At 32.1% G+C, this 15038-nt stretch overlaps 1 long non-coding RNA gene across 3 annotated transcripts; it reads left to right on the top strand.

Moving 5' to 3' along the window:
• Positions 1-1664: 1664 nt before the first annotated feature.
• On the top strand, positions 1665-13088 carry LOC107918339 (uncharacterized). 3 transcript variants are annotated; one of them, XR_001690064.2, is made up of 4 exons: positions 1665-1998; positions 7181-7548; positions 7658-7769; positions 11944-13088. It is a non-coding gene; the product is annotated as an uncharacterized lncRNA (long non-coding RNA). The 3 variants fall into 3 exon arrangements; XR_001690062.2 differs by lacking the exon at positions 11944-13088 and having other exon boundaries at positions 1672-1998; positions 7658-7863; XR_001690063.2 differs by lacking the exon at positions 11944-13088 and having other exon boundaries at positions 1674-1998; positions 7186-7548; positions 7658-7863.
• The last annotated feature ends 1950 nt before the right edge of the window (positions 13089-15038 follow it).

The following is a 15038-nucleotide window of genomic DNA, read 5'->3' as shown; positions in this document are numbered from 1 at the left end:
CTCATCCTCCTCTAAGAATTGGAAAATGTAATTGGGGTGCTCCAATTACCCTCAATTTGATGAGACCCTCCAATTACAATAGTTATTCAAACATGTCACTTTTGTGTAATTACAAGTAATTATACCCAAATCCAATTACTAGGGGGCTTTCCAAAATACTCTATAGTAAAATAATTTCTTTTTGAAGTGTAATTACTAGTACAATTATGGTATAATTGCAAGTACAATTACTGCTACAAATAAATAGGGATGAAGTCAAAAAATTACCATTACAAATAAAGAAGGGTTAGGGATGAATCATAAATTATAAGGGGCAAAGTAGAATTTAATCATTATACTAACATATAATTTCATAAAAATTTAAGGGACTAAATGAAAATTCTATCATTTTAGGGGGCTAAGTTCACTGCTTTCCCCCTTTAATTTCGTCCTTGCTAATAAATGTATGAAAAATTACAAAATATAATTAAATCATTATAAAGTAAAAACAAACAAATAAGCGAAATAATCTAGACAACATTCATCAATTGAACTAAATCCACATATAATAATTGTAATTGGTCGAACTCGAATTCGCCAACAATTGTAAATAAGACATATTCTATATGTACTAGAGTTTATCCCCCAACTTTGCCCGGGATTAAATTTAATTTTAACTAAAATATGCTCTCTTTTGTTTTAGGAAAATAAATTAAAATTTGAATATAATATTTTTATTAATATATGGTAAATGTAACGATATATATTTTTAATAAGTAAATTTAGAATTAAAATTAAATTATTATGAAAGAGGATAATGAATTTTTTATATAAATATATGAAATAATTTAAGACATAAAATTAAATAATTTAAGGTATACTTGGTGTTATCAAGATTATATGTACATGACACAAATATTAAACATGTTAAATTCTATATAAAATGAATCATTAATATGTTAAAAATTATTTAAATTTATAATACTTCGAAGACAAAAAATGATAATGTAAATATACATATTGAATTGATATGGAAAATTATGTAAAATATGGGGTAAATTAAGAAATATATACTATTATAATCAATAAGTGTTGGATGCAATGGCAAGTCACATTGTATTCCTAAAAAGAAAATACAGATTCAAACTTTGAAAACGATATTGTTAGGAGCGCAACTACAAACTTTAAATATAAATTGAAAAATGGACATATTGAATAATTATTACAAATTATATAAAATATATTATAATATGTAAGTAATGTAAACATGAGACATATATACAATGTATTAAAAATACAAATAATCAAATTTTAACGTGTGAAATTTATATATATTTTTAAATGAACATGACAAAGTTCTACTAAATATGGAATAAATTAAGCAATTTAAAATAATTAAAACCAACGACATGAACACCACACATTAAAATCTACATAAAACTAATTTGTAAAATGTATAAACACACAAAATAACATAAATACAAAAAAAAAAAAAACATAGCAAATCATACATTTTTTAAAATAAAATCTGGGACTTTAAATTAAAAAATGGGCCTTGGCCAGAAGTTTTGTACAAAGAAAAGAAAAGAAAAACTAAGCCTACAAAAACGGGGCCTACTACTCCTAAGAAAAATCATTCCTAACCTAGCCCAATAACTAAAAAACACCTAAACTTATCAGGCCCCATTTCATTATCCCCAATGTCCAGCATCTTACCTGAGATAGCCTCCACCATTTTCCAGATATTTGATTACCCACTATCAGTTCCCAAGACTCTCTCATTGATTACCGCTTCCTTTTTTAGTATCTTTTTCTAGTTCCTCTCCTCTGTCATTTCACATGCCCTATTTCTCACAATGCCCCTTCAGCAACGAGTATTTCCTTCGATTGATCCCTAGTGTCTCATTTCCTCGTCTGTTACCCATGCCTTTCAGGTCTTTCTTCTTTTCCAGGCATTGCCAGGTTCCTCTCGTCTTCCTTCAGTGCCAGTAGCGCCTTCCTCGATAATCGATTCTCCAGGTCAATGTTTCTTAGACTCTCCACTGCTACTCTTGCAAGTTCATGTGCAACTCCATTGCCAGATCTAGAGATTTTCTAAAAATGACACTCTTCAAATCCTCTGCTTAGTATTTGTATATCTTGTATGTATAAACATAACACTGATCGATCCTCTTTTGATGTTTGAACTCATCGTATAATACTGAGTGCACCTCCTTCGATGACTACTCATTGGAGTCTTAAATCTAACCTCACATGTACTGTTTGTAAACAGGCTAGCGCCTCCCCCGCGAAGGGTGTAGGTACTCGTGCATTAATTGTCATTTTGACGCCCAAATTTTCACCTTTTGAGTTCCTGCAGATTATGCTCGTTCCTGATCTTTTCCTTTTTTTTATTATAGGCCCCATCAAAGTTTATTTTGGTAATATTATGGTCCAGTGGTTTCTATCATTCGCTGTCGTTTTTTTGCCTCAGTATTTGTACTAACGACCACTCTTCTATATACTTTCTAATAAATCGTACTGTTTTGTGGCTAATTGTTGTATTTTTTCATGTCAAACTCTATTTCGTCCCATCCAAATTGTTAGGTTTGAAGAAGTCTTATGTTTGTTGAATAAGTTCCTAATTATTAGGAGCATATCTTAGTTTTTTATTGTTTTTAAATTAGTCTTTGTTTCAGTTTTTTAGTTTCCTGAGTTAGTGGGATACGTTAGCTTTTTTTAGCATTTCTGTTTTTGTAAGGCTATTTAAAGCCATTGTTGTTTGCTTTCAAAGTTATGAGAAATACAGATTGCATTGTGTTACGTTTTTGTATTAAGTTCATCATTTTATTTTACATTTGGTGTCGGAGCCTGGTCTAAGAAGCCTGATTGAAGAAAAGAATAGAGTTTTCTTTTGAGAGAAACACGAGAGAAGAGTGTGAAGAATGGCGGAAAACAGTTCCAACAGTGATGCGTTTGTGCAAGCTGCTGTTCTCAAATTTGATGGGTACTATGAACACTGGGCAAAGTTGATGGTGAATTTCCTTAGAGTAAAGGAATTTTAGAGCCTAGTAGAAGATGGAATAGATAAAATTCCAACAGGGAGAAAACCATCTAAAGAAGAGGTAAAGCTGTTTGAAGAACAGCAATTGAAAGACAGGAAAGTGAAGTGTTATCTCTACCAAGCAATAAGTAGAGAAATCATGGATACCATTCTCAATGATGATACATCCAAACAGATATGGGATTCAATGAAGTAGAAATTCAATGGATCAACAAGGGTCAAGAGAGCACAACTTCAAGCTCTAAAAACTAAGTTTGAAATATTGAGAATGAAGGAAGGAGAAACTGTCAATGCTTATTTCGGAAGAACTCTCTCAATTGCTAAGAAGATGAAACTATACGGAGAGAATGTCAAAAAAGCTGATATTACAGGGAAGATTCTGTGATCCTTAGTTCCTAAATTTAATTATGATGTATGCTCAATTAAGGAATCAAACAATGTTGAGACTCTAACAATAGATGAACTTCAGAGCAGTCTGTTGATTCATAAACAAAGAATGACAGGCCCAATTGAAAAAGGGCAGGTCTTGAAGGTCACAAATGAAAATCGAGGTGGAAGAGGCAGAGGCTGGACTAGAGGTCGAGGAAGAGGAAGAGGTCATGGCAGACAGAGTATAGATAAAACAACTGTAGAATGCTACAAGTGTCACAATTTAAGGAATTATCAGTATGAATGTCCCAATTGGGAAAAGAAAGCTCATTATGTAGAAATTGATGATGAAGACGAGATGCTGCTGATTGCACAAGTAGATGCAAAGCAAAACAAAAGGGAAGGAATATGGTTTCTCAATTTTGGGTGTTTAAATCACATGTCTAGAAACAAAGAATGGTTCATAAGACATGATGAAGGATTCAAGCATTCGGTAAAACTTGGGAACGACTCTGAACTGATGGTGAAAAGAAAATGGGACATCAAGCTGGAATTTGGAAGAAAAGTCCAAACAGTAAGTGATGTGTATTTTATACCTGATTTATGCAATAGTTTGCTCAGTATAGGTCAATTACAAGATCAAGGCATCACTATTCTGATCAAACATGAAGCTTGCAAGATATACAATCCAACTCGTGGGCTTATAATGGAAAGTACAATGACTGCCAACAGAATGTTTGTGGTCACCACAAATATTCTCATGACATCAGCCTCCTACTTCAATACATACAATGAGGATTCCAGCGATATTTGGCACAAACAATATGGACATCTGAGTTACAAACATTTGGCATTATTGAATAACAAGGAGATGGTTCAAGGGCTTCCCAAAATTAGAACACCAACAAATAGATGCACTAGCTGCATGGCAGGAAAACAACATAGAGAAACTATTCCAAAGAAGAGTAAATGGAGGGCAGCAAAGCAACTGCAGCTCATCCACTTTGATATTTGTGGCCCGATTTCACTTGCATCATATAGCAAAAAGAGTTTAAGAACAGACAGAGGAGGAGAATTCAACTTTGAGGAGTTCTCAAATTTTTGCAAGGCACAAGGCATCAAAAGGCAACTCACAATAGCTTATACACTTAAGAAAAATGGATTTTCTGAGCATAAAAACCGTGCCATTCTCAACATGCTGAGATGCATGCTTGAAGAAAAAAGAGATGCCGAAAATGTTCTGGCCAGATGTTGTAAAGTGGACGTGCCATGTGTTAAGCAGAAGTCTCACTACCTGCTTGAAGAATAAAATCCCTGAAGAATGCTGGAGTAACCTCAAACCCAATGTTGAATACTTTCGGTGTTTGGATGCATTGGAAATGTTTGTGTACCCGAGGCAAAAAGACAAAAGCTAGATGCAAGAAGCCAAAAGCAAGTTCTAATAAGTTACAGCAAAAAATCCAAATGTTATAAAATGATTGATCCACTGACAAAGAAAATCACCATCAGTAGAGACGTGGTTTTTGAATAAAATGAAGGTTGAGATTGGAGCAGTACAAAAGAAGAAACCATAAATGATGTATTAGATTGGGGAGAAGCCTATGAAGAAGCATACAATTAAAATGATGAAGATGAATCAAATTTAAACGACGAAGATTCAGTTGATGAGAAATCTACCTCAAGTGACGCAGTAAATCTCTCCAATGATGAAGTAGCAGCTCCTCAAACTTGAGAAATAAGGGCTCCAGCATATCTAGATGAGTGCACGAGTGGAAAAGGTCTCTCAGAAGATGAGGTACAAAACTTTGTGTTATTTTTATCTATTGATGATCCTTTATCCTATGAACAAGTAGTAAAATCAAAAGATAGAAGGAAGGCGATGGATCTTGAAATTGAAGCAATAGAGAAAAATCATACATGGAAGTGGGTAAAAGCTCCCTCCGGTGTGAAAGTGATTGGAGTTAAGTGGGTCTATCGAAAAAAATTGAACAAAAATAGATAAATTGATAAGTTCAAGACGAGATTGGTGGTCAAGGAATATGTTCAAGAGAAGGGGATAGACTATAATGAGGTGTTCGCTTCTGTAACAAGATGGGATACTATTCGAATGGTATTAGCTCTCGTAGCAAGAAATGGTTGGAAAGTCTTTCAGCTCGACGTCAAAAGTTCCTTTCTACATGGTGAACTCAGTGAAGATGTATACGTCGCTCAACCACAAGGTTGTGAAGTGAAAGGAGAAGAGGACAAAGTGTACAAATTGAAGGAGGCTCTCTACGACTTAAAACAAGCTCCGAGAGCATGGTTCAGCAGAATTGAAGGATACTTTATCAAAGAAGGTTTCGTAAAGAGCTGTTGTGATCACACTTTGTTTATCAAGAAACCTGAGGATAACAAGATTCTGATTGTAAGTCTCTACATTGATGATCTCATTTTTACAAGTAATGATTTGTTAATTATGCAAGGTTTCAAAAACTCAATGAAAAATGAGTTTGAAATTACTAATCTGTGTGAGATAAAGTATTTTTTGGGAATAGAAGTATATCAAGGCATTAATGGGATATTCATCAACCAAAATAAATATGCCAATGAAGTTCTTGAAAAATTCAGAATGGGGGCTTACAATGGAGTCAGGAATCCAATAATTCCTGGCAGCAAATTATCAAAGGAGGAAGAATGAGCACAAGTTGATGGAACCTTATTCAAGCAAATCGTAGGAAGTTTAATGTACATGACAATCACAAGACCTGATCTGATGTACAGTGTATGTCTGATCAGTAGATTCATATCAAATCCAATGGAAGCGCATATGCTGGTAGCTAAAAGAATTCTGAGATATGTTCAAGCTACCACAGATTTTGGCATTCTTTACAAGAGGAATTACACACATGAACTGATGGAGTACATAGACAGTGATTATGCTGGATATTTGAGTGATCGAAAGAGTACTTCAGGCTATGTCTTTATGCTAAGTGAATGAGCAGTAGCTTGGGCATCAAAGAAGCAACCCGTTGTTACTCTGTCAACTACAAAAGCAGAGTATGTAGCTGCTGTCTCATGCGCTTGTCAAAGTGTATAGATGCAGCGAATTTGGAAGCAAATTAAAGGTACCCAAAGTAAATCAGTCAAAATTCTTTGTGATAACTCCTCTACCATTAAGCTTGCAAAAAATCTAGTCTTTCATGGAAGAAGTAAACACATTGATGTAAGGTTTCACTTTCTAAGAAATCTTATATTTGATGGATCAATTAGCATGGAGTACTACGAAACTGGTGAGCAAGTAGCTGATATTATAACTAAACCCTTGAAGCTCGATCAATTCGAAAAACTCAGAGAAGCACTTGGCGTTCGAAGTTACAGTGATATAAAATAACATACAACTGGTATGTTTAGTTTAGGGGAGGGTTTTGTTAGGTTTGAAGAAGTCTTATGTTTGTTGAATAAGTTCCTAATTATTAGGAGCATATCTTCGTTTGTTATTGTTTTTTAATTAGTCTTTGTTTCAGTTTTAGTTTCATGAGTTAGTGGGATACGTTAGCTTATTTTTAGCTTTTCTATTTTTGTAAGGCTATTTAAAGCCACTGTTGTTTGCTTTCAAAGTTATGAGAAATACATATTGCATTGTGTTGCATTTCTCTGTTGACTTCATCATTTTATTTTACACAAATCGCCCATATGGCACAAAAAAGGAGTTCATCATTTTGTTTTTCCTTATCCATGCCTGTAAATTCTCATTTAATGCTTCCTCTAATATACCAAACCCTAGTTCTGACCAGATTTCCTTTATTGCAGAACAGTCCCTAATCGCATGTTCCAAAGTCATTGTTCCCTCCCTGCATTTCGGACACAACGCCGAATTATTGACTCTTTTGTAGTATAGATTTCCAAACATAAGAATATAGTTGTTGTATATTCTCCAATTAGTAATTTTAATCTTGTTTAGCAAATCTGTCTGCCAAAGGTTGTTGTAATATTCTTTGCTTATATCTTCATTGTTGGCTATTTTTGGGTTTGTATTTTTCTTCAATAAACTTCTGTATCCACTCCGTACTGTGTATTCCCCCGTTGGTTCACCACTTCAAACTCTTCTATCTTCGCGCGATTGTTTTGCCAAAGGGATGCCCAGGATTGCCTCTACCTCATTGTTATTGAATAGTCTGGTAATAATTTCCTTCTTCCATTGTCTTGAATTCAAATCAATTAAATCTGCCACTCTGATTACATTATTATCGTTGACTGACTCCAGAATTATTTGTTTTTCCAATCCAGGGACCTAAGCATCCTGCCAAATTGATATGCTTTCACCATTACCAACTCTCCAAGTCATTCCATCTTGCAAGACTTTCCTTGTTGCCCAAATACTCCTCCAGGTATACAAAAGGTAACTTCCTAACTCTACTTGCATGAAATATGTGCTTGGATAATATTTAGCCATTAAAGTCTTTGCTAATAATGAATATGGATACTCCAATAAATGCCAGCCTGTTTTGCGAGAAGGGCCACATTAAATTCAGACAAATTTTTGAAACCCATCCCACCGTCCTCCTTTAACGTGCTTAATTTACTCTTAACTGCACCAATGTATTCCCCTCGTGCCTTTCTATTTTTGCCACCAAAATTTACTAATAATCTGCTCCATTTCTCCACATAATTTATTGTTTTTGCAAACATATCTTAATTAACTCTTAATATATTTTTCTTAATTTTTGAGAATACCATAATTACCATTATTAAAAATTTTAATGACACAAATGATTTGGCACAATATTATTAGCTATCTTCGATATTAAGTTATCCCATGAATCGAGAGAGCTTTAATATATAGTTATATGTTTTAGTATTACTAATGAAAATATGTAACTAAAATAAAAAAGAAAAATATAAAAATTATACATAATTTGTGGTTCACTGTGAGATTTGATATGTTAATTTTTTATAAAGAAGTAAATAGACCAAGATCGTATACAAATTGTTTGACTTGAGGAAAAAAGACTCATGGAACGAGTAAACTGATGGATATGATAGATAAGTGTTCACTTGAACCCTTTAAGATATAAACCCCAACAAACTCAATTAATGATTTTAATCAACTCTTCAAGAAATAATCAGTGACAAATAAAGGATGAAGATTGAATTCTCATGACTCCTTAAAGAAAATCGAGAATAAAGCTACTTCTAAAAATCACAATAAAGAAATCTTACACAAATAAACTAACTCTTGGTGTTGAAAATTTTATTAATGAAAATAATTATGTATCTAATGAACAATGAACAGACCTTTATATAGGCTTGCTGTTGGAAAGATACTATTGCAAAACAAACTGTTAGCACTAATAGGAAAGAATAAACTGAACATAAATAAAAAAAATGATTACTGTGTCATGGAAAAAGTACTGCCTTAGAAGCAAATCTGCCTTGATAGGTGTAATCGTATAGTGGATATCGCCCCCAAGGTTAACATAGGACTTCAATATTCGTAAACCCGAATAAAAAAGGTGGAACCCAATTAGTATTGCTCTTATCAAAAAATTTTAGGAAAATAGGCTAAGAAAACAAGATTGAAAACTTGATCGGAATAATTGACTGGAAAAAGTTTTCAGAAATGAGAAAAGAAAGGCTTTGAGAAAAAAGTGATCTCTGTATTGTTGTGTATTTAATAAGGAGAATGACTCAAGTATTTATAATAATTTTTTGAAGGGCAAAATGGTAAATTTAAAGGGGTAAAATGATAAATTTAAAGAGTCTATTTCCCTAAAAAAACACATGATCAAATCAAAATTGTAGCAGTTTATAAATTGAAGTGATAATTTTCGTAAAAATAAAAATAAAAATTTTATCCAAAAAGAAACACATGCGATATGTGTCGTAAACACGTGTCAACATGGACACAGACACAAATGAGCAGGCAATAGCGTGCATGTGTTGGGCCTTAGTCTCAATTACTCAATAGAAGTAATAAGTAAGATTATATTTAAACTGTTTTTAGAAGCATTTCCCCAACCAATGTGGGATTTGGCCTTTTCTTTTGCATTACTAACACTTGTGAATTACATCAAAATAAAACTCTTAAATATAATGAAACTCTAACTATTTTAAACAAGAAGTAGTTTTAAACTAAACTTTCTTGTTTGACTAAAAAAACATAAAACTCCTAAACAATTTTAAATTGGTTTTTAAAAATCCAAAATTCGTAATAAATAAAAAAATCTAATAAATGCAATATTAGGCTCATATATAATAAAAATTAAGTCTAAAAACCGAATCCAATATGATTTAAACCCGAATTAAAAGTCAAAAACTCGTAATTCTCATAATAATCTCATCCATAAATTTTGCTCGCGTAGTCTTCACTAAAATGGTCATAACTTGAGCTTTCAAACTCGAAATCGAGTGATTCAAAATGCATTTCAAACGTAAGAAATAGATCTTCGAACTCTATTAAGACATCTCAACCCCAAAATTCTTGGATCTCATCTAAAAAGTCATCGCAAGTCAACTAATTTTTCAAACTTGAAATTTGGTAGCTTCGGTGAATGAAACTTAATAAATTTCACCCCATCTGTGTATGTATCAACTTTGATGGTGCAATTACTCATGTGAAACTCTGATGGTGATTCAAATGTATACATGAGCATTTGATTCTAATTCAATTATACACTTTCAAAAAAATAAATATATCAATTAATTTTTATATGAGATAAATATAGTTATTTGTGTATGCAACATATAAATGTAAAATGGTGTTATATTGACAAGAAATTTCATCACACGTATGCATATGGAAACCACATTTTTAGATAAAATGGGTGTGTTTGTAAATAAAATATAATAAATAATAAAATATAATATTTGAAACTAAAAAGGCTTAAGGGTTCAAAATACCCTTAGTAAAAAATGAAAAAAAAATCATTTGAGCCCTTAAAAAATGTACCCTATTGAGTCTTGACCAAAAAAATAATCAACTAAACCTTTCCATTAATAGAAACCATTATTAACTATTAACAACGCTGTCGTGGCATACCACATCACTAAAAAAAGTAAAAAGAAATTATTATAATTACAAAAAATATTATTAAAAATATTGTAAAATGTCTAATATTAAATTTTTTAAAAAAATTAAATAAAGCGCCTCAAAATTCAATCTTCATAGTAATTAACTCTCGTTACATAACTATTTATATGATAAAAATATTATATAAATTACAAATTTAAACCATAATAAAAATTAAAAAAACACTAAAAAAGTTTTCAATTTAACTTGAAAAACAGTTTCATTCTAATCAAACAGAACAAATTAAATGCAAAGTGAAGAATGAGCCAAACAAAAAAAGCATTCACACACAATATTTGTTAATACAATATTTATTAACACAGTTTAGATTCATCAATCCTACTTAGGAGCCTCGCTCAGTAAATGATTTTGTTCAACAATCGTTTGAATCACCTATTTGCTTAAGCACAATCTAACCTTACACAAAAAATTAATTGCCACCCCAACACCGACCCCAATTATTACAAATCACTCTCCCCAAATACCTCACATTACATACAATATCTCTCCGTAAAAAATTCCAAATAATGAGTATCTAAACACACCCTACATGTGTAACGACCCGATAGTCACGGGTGTCGGAAATTGTATTTTCAAGACTCCGTTACCGTAAATTAGACTTGCAAATATTTTATAAATATTTACAAAGTTAGTTGTGTAGTTAATTAGGTTTTGGTTAAGTGAATTTGCATGAATTAAGAGTAATTAGATATAAAAACTAAATTGTATAAAGGGTAAAAGTTGAATTATAGATTAAAGAAAAATTAAAGAGACTAAAGAAACAATTATGTCATTGTTCTTTAATGAAGAGGCATAAGGTAAGATATTTATAAATTTAATATATATTATAATAAAATATGTTTACTTAATTAATAAGTGTCTATATTATATTATAATAATAACAAACTAATGTATAATAAAACAAAATAAGTAAATGAATGAATAAAAACAAAAAAAAAGCCAAGCCAAAACGAAAATAGAAAGGAAAGAAAGAAAAAGAAAAAGAGAAAGAAGTAAGAAACAGACGCAAAGGGTTTTAAGGTTTCTAAGTTCAATTGGTTGGTCAATTTAGTTTCTTTTTCTTGTAATTTTTATGTTTTTTAAATTTTGGTGTTAAGTACTATCCGACCTATGTTAAAATTTTAGCAATGATTGAGTTTTTAAATGTTGTTAATGTTGAATAATTTTAGTATTAGGGATTAAATTGATAGATTTAAAAGTTAGAAATGAAAAAGGATTAAATTATAGAATAAATTGTAAATTTTTAGTAATAGAGATTGAATTATGAAAAATTTAAAATTTAGGGATTTAAGTGAAAATAGGGAGTTAAATTTACTTAAAAGTGAAATTTGTATGAAAATATAGGATTAATTGTAAAGAAATAAAGTTAGGCTCAGTTTAGGGACTAAATTGGAATTTAGGAAAATATTGAGTAAAAATTGAAATATTCAATATGAATTGAATTTTGTTGTATTTATGAATTTTAATTGTTTTAATTTTGTAGCTAACGTCGTACCGGAATCCTCGACTAAAAAGGGGAAAGATAAAGTCGACATCGAATAGTTCGGAATTTTTTATTTGTATTTCTATAATCCGAACCTAGTTGTTAATTGTTGTATTTTAAATTAATGTATATGGTAAGTGATTAAGGTGAGTATATGGCACTTTGATTATTGAATTGATTTAAAGTTGATTGAATTGGATTGAATTGATATATATATTATGAATATATATATATGTGCAAATATGATATTGGATATTTGTTTTATTTGGAAAGTGAATTGGAACCCTATTAACTGTATCGGGCTGAGTTGGGTATAGATAGCATGCCATAGGATTGGAAGAGTTCAGGGATTTCTTCAACTTCGAGTCGATGAGGCACTGGTTGCCAATTTACTTCGGTTTAACCGATGAGACTGGGTGTCAATTTACTACTTCAGATTTATTCGATGAGACATTGGGTGTCAATTTACTACTTCGAATTATCCGATGAGGCACTGGGTGCCAAACTGGTGTGTTGGTTGGATCCATATATCTGTCCGAGTCCGAGTCGTGTTAATAGGGATAATTAAATAAAACGGTACTATGATTGATATTGGATGATATTGTACGTGAATTGAAAATGGGATAGTGAATTGAAACATGAAAATGAGACATATGAATTATGTGTTCATGAATTGGATATTGTTATTGTTTCAAATGATATGTGGATCAAATTGTAAAAAGCTATTATATAGCAAGTGATGAGAATTGAATATGGTATAAAATAATGTATTTATGTTTTGAGTATTGAATGGTTAATGTTATTGTATAAATAAATGTGGTTTTAAATATTCAATTGTGCTTAAAATTTAATTGTGCCTATTATATTGTTTTGTCTTTGAACATTCGGATTATAGAAATACCACTGAGTTTTACTCAGCGTACGGTTTTGTTTTCCATGCACAGATTAGGTACTTCAATTTTGATCGTCAATCCAGCATTCAACAACGGTGCTGAACTCAAACGTGGTGATGTTTATCCTTTTGAAATGTGTCGGCATGTACCTAGGGTGTCTAAATAATAGTTATTTTGTGGTTTGATTGTAAATGAGGTTTTAAGTTTAATATTGATTTGGTATATGCATATAAACATGTGTTTGTTTTTAAAGTCTTATTATGGCATGTTAAATTGATGTTTAAATATTCATAAACTAGGCAAAATGGATTAAATTAGGTATGTTTATAATTTGGACTTGAATAATGCTTTGATGATATGTTTTGATGATATAAATGTGGTACCAATAAGGGTATATTGGTTAGGCACCTAGGATGATTGTTTTGACATGATTTGAATGTGTTTGATTGTGTTTTGAACTGGTTAAACGAATGATTTTTGAATTACTTAGTGTCCAAGCTTGCAGGGAAGGGTAAACTTGTTGTTTAAGGAATATTTTGAGACTACATGGTCAGACACACGGGAATGTGACTGGGTCGTGTGAGACACATGGCTAGCATACGGGCGTGCGAGGCCATTTCAAAAGGGTACACAGTTTGGCACGTGGGCGTGTGGCTTGGTCGTGTGATCCAAGTCAGAGAGTTACACGGGTACAGACACGGACTGAGACACGGCCGTGTGTCCCTACTTCGAATGCCCACACGGTCTAAGACACGACCGTGTCTCTTGGCCCTGTGAGTCACACGACCTGACCACATGGCCGTGTAAACCCTACAGTTTTGAAAATTTTTAATATTTTTCGAAAAATTCTTCGAGTCTCCGAATTAGTCCCGATTTGTTTCTAACACGTATTTTGGGCCTCGAGGGCTCAAATAAGGGACAATAAGTATGAGTTTGATTGTTTTTTTACATGAATATTATATTATACAAAATGTTTGAAATTTATGTCTGATTGATCGGTAAACTCCGATAATGCTTCGTAACCCGGTTCCAGCGAGGGATACGGGTTGGGGGTGTTACAACACAGCTAAAGAAGAAGTCGACTAATAACCTATTTATAAACCTCTTCAAGTAATCATCCAATATTGTTTTGATAAGTTTTAAACTCTCATTTAAAAGCTAAAATTATCTCATTAATTTTCTTGAAAAATATTCAAATAAATCGATTCATAAAGAAACTTTCCATCAACCTTAAACTCTTGAAAAGTAAGGATAAGATAAAGATAAACATGAGTATTCACCAAATTATTAATGGTAGTTGAGGTCTGTTTTCACAGTTTCCTTAAAACAGATTCAGCCGCTCCTTTGGTGTTGGAGAAATGATGGTCGACTGTCTCCCAGGATACAACAACAAGATGAGCACGGCAGTAGCACTACTGCAGTGATCAACGAACTGTAGCCTAGCTTTCTTCTATTACCGAAAATAGGTCCGAAATATGCAAGGAAAATATCTCGAAATTTTTGCAGGAAAAATAGAGAAAATTTAGTGTATATCTTCCTGTAGATTATTTCGGTTTTAAATAAAATTCAAAATAAAAGAACTTTTGGAAATTTTGACTAATGAAGCCATTAATGTCTGTGAATTAAGGAGCCATTAAAATCCAAATTAACGTCTGAATTAAAGGAGTCGTTAAAGTCAATTTAATTTTTTTTCCTTTTAATTCCAAACAGAATTTGAAGAGATAAGTTGTGTTGAGGAAAAATAACGTATTAGGCTAAAATATCCGCAAGCCTAGAAAGGCCCAACCGATTCGAATATTTTGTGTCACCCACGTGCGTCCCAATCCAAGCAGGTTTGGATTTGCACCCCCTGCACGCTAGAGAGAGCATTAGCTTAGTCATTCAATAACCACCAAGTTGGTTCATATATATAATCATATTCCACACTTGATATTTAACCAACACTAAGCTATCTATTTTCCTTAAAATAATTCACAAGTGGCTTAATTTGAGCACCAATTTCTCATTCATCACTTAACCATTTTAAGCATATGATATACCGTTGTAAAGGTCTCATGGGGTATAATATAAAACTAAAATTTTATGATTCAAATTTCCACCTTTACTAATCAAGAATATACCTTAAAGCTTCCAAAAATCTATTTTTTTTCTAACAGTTAGCCCTATTTAATGATCACTGTGGTTCCTAATGTGGTGATGTCG

This window comes from Gossypium hirsutum, chromosome D13 (genome assembly GCF_007990345.1).
Source record: "Gossypium hirsutum isolate 1008001.06 chromosome D13, Gossypium_hirsutum_v2.1, whole genome shotgun sequence".
In the NCBI taxonomy this organism is placed as follows: domain Eukaryota; kingdom Viridiplantae; phylum Streptophyta; class Magnoliopsida; order Malvales; family Malvaceae; genus Gossypium; species Gossypium hirsutum.
This window is presented reverse-complemented; position numbering and strand designations above follow the sequence as displayed.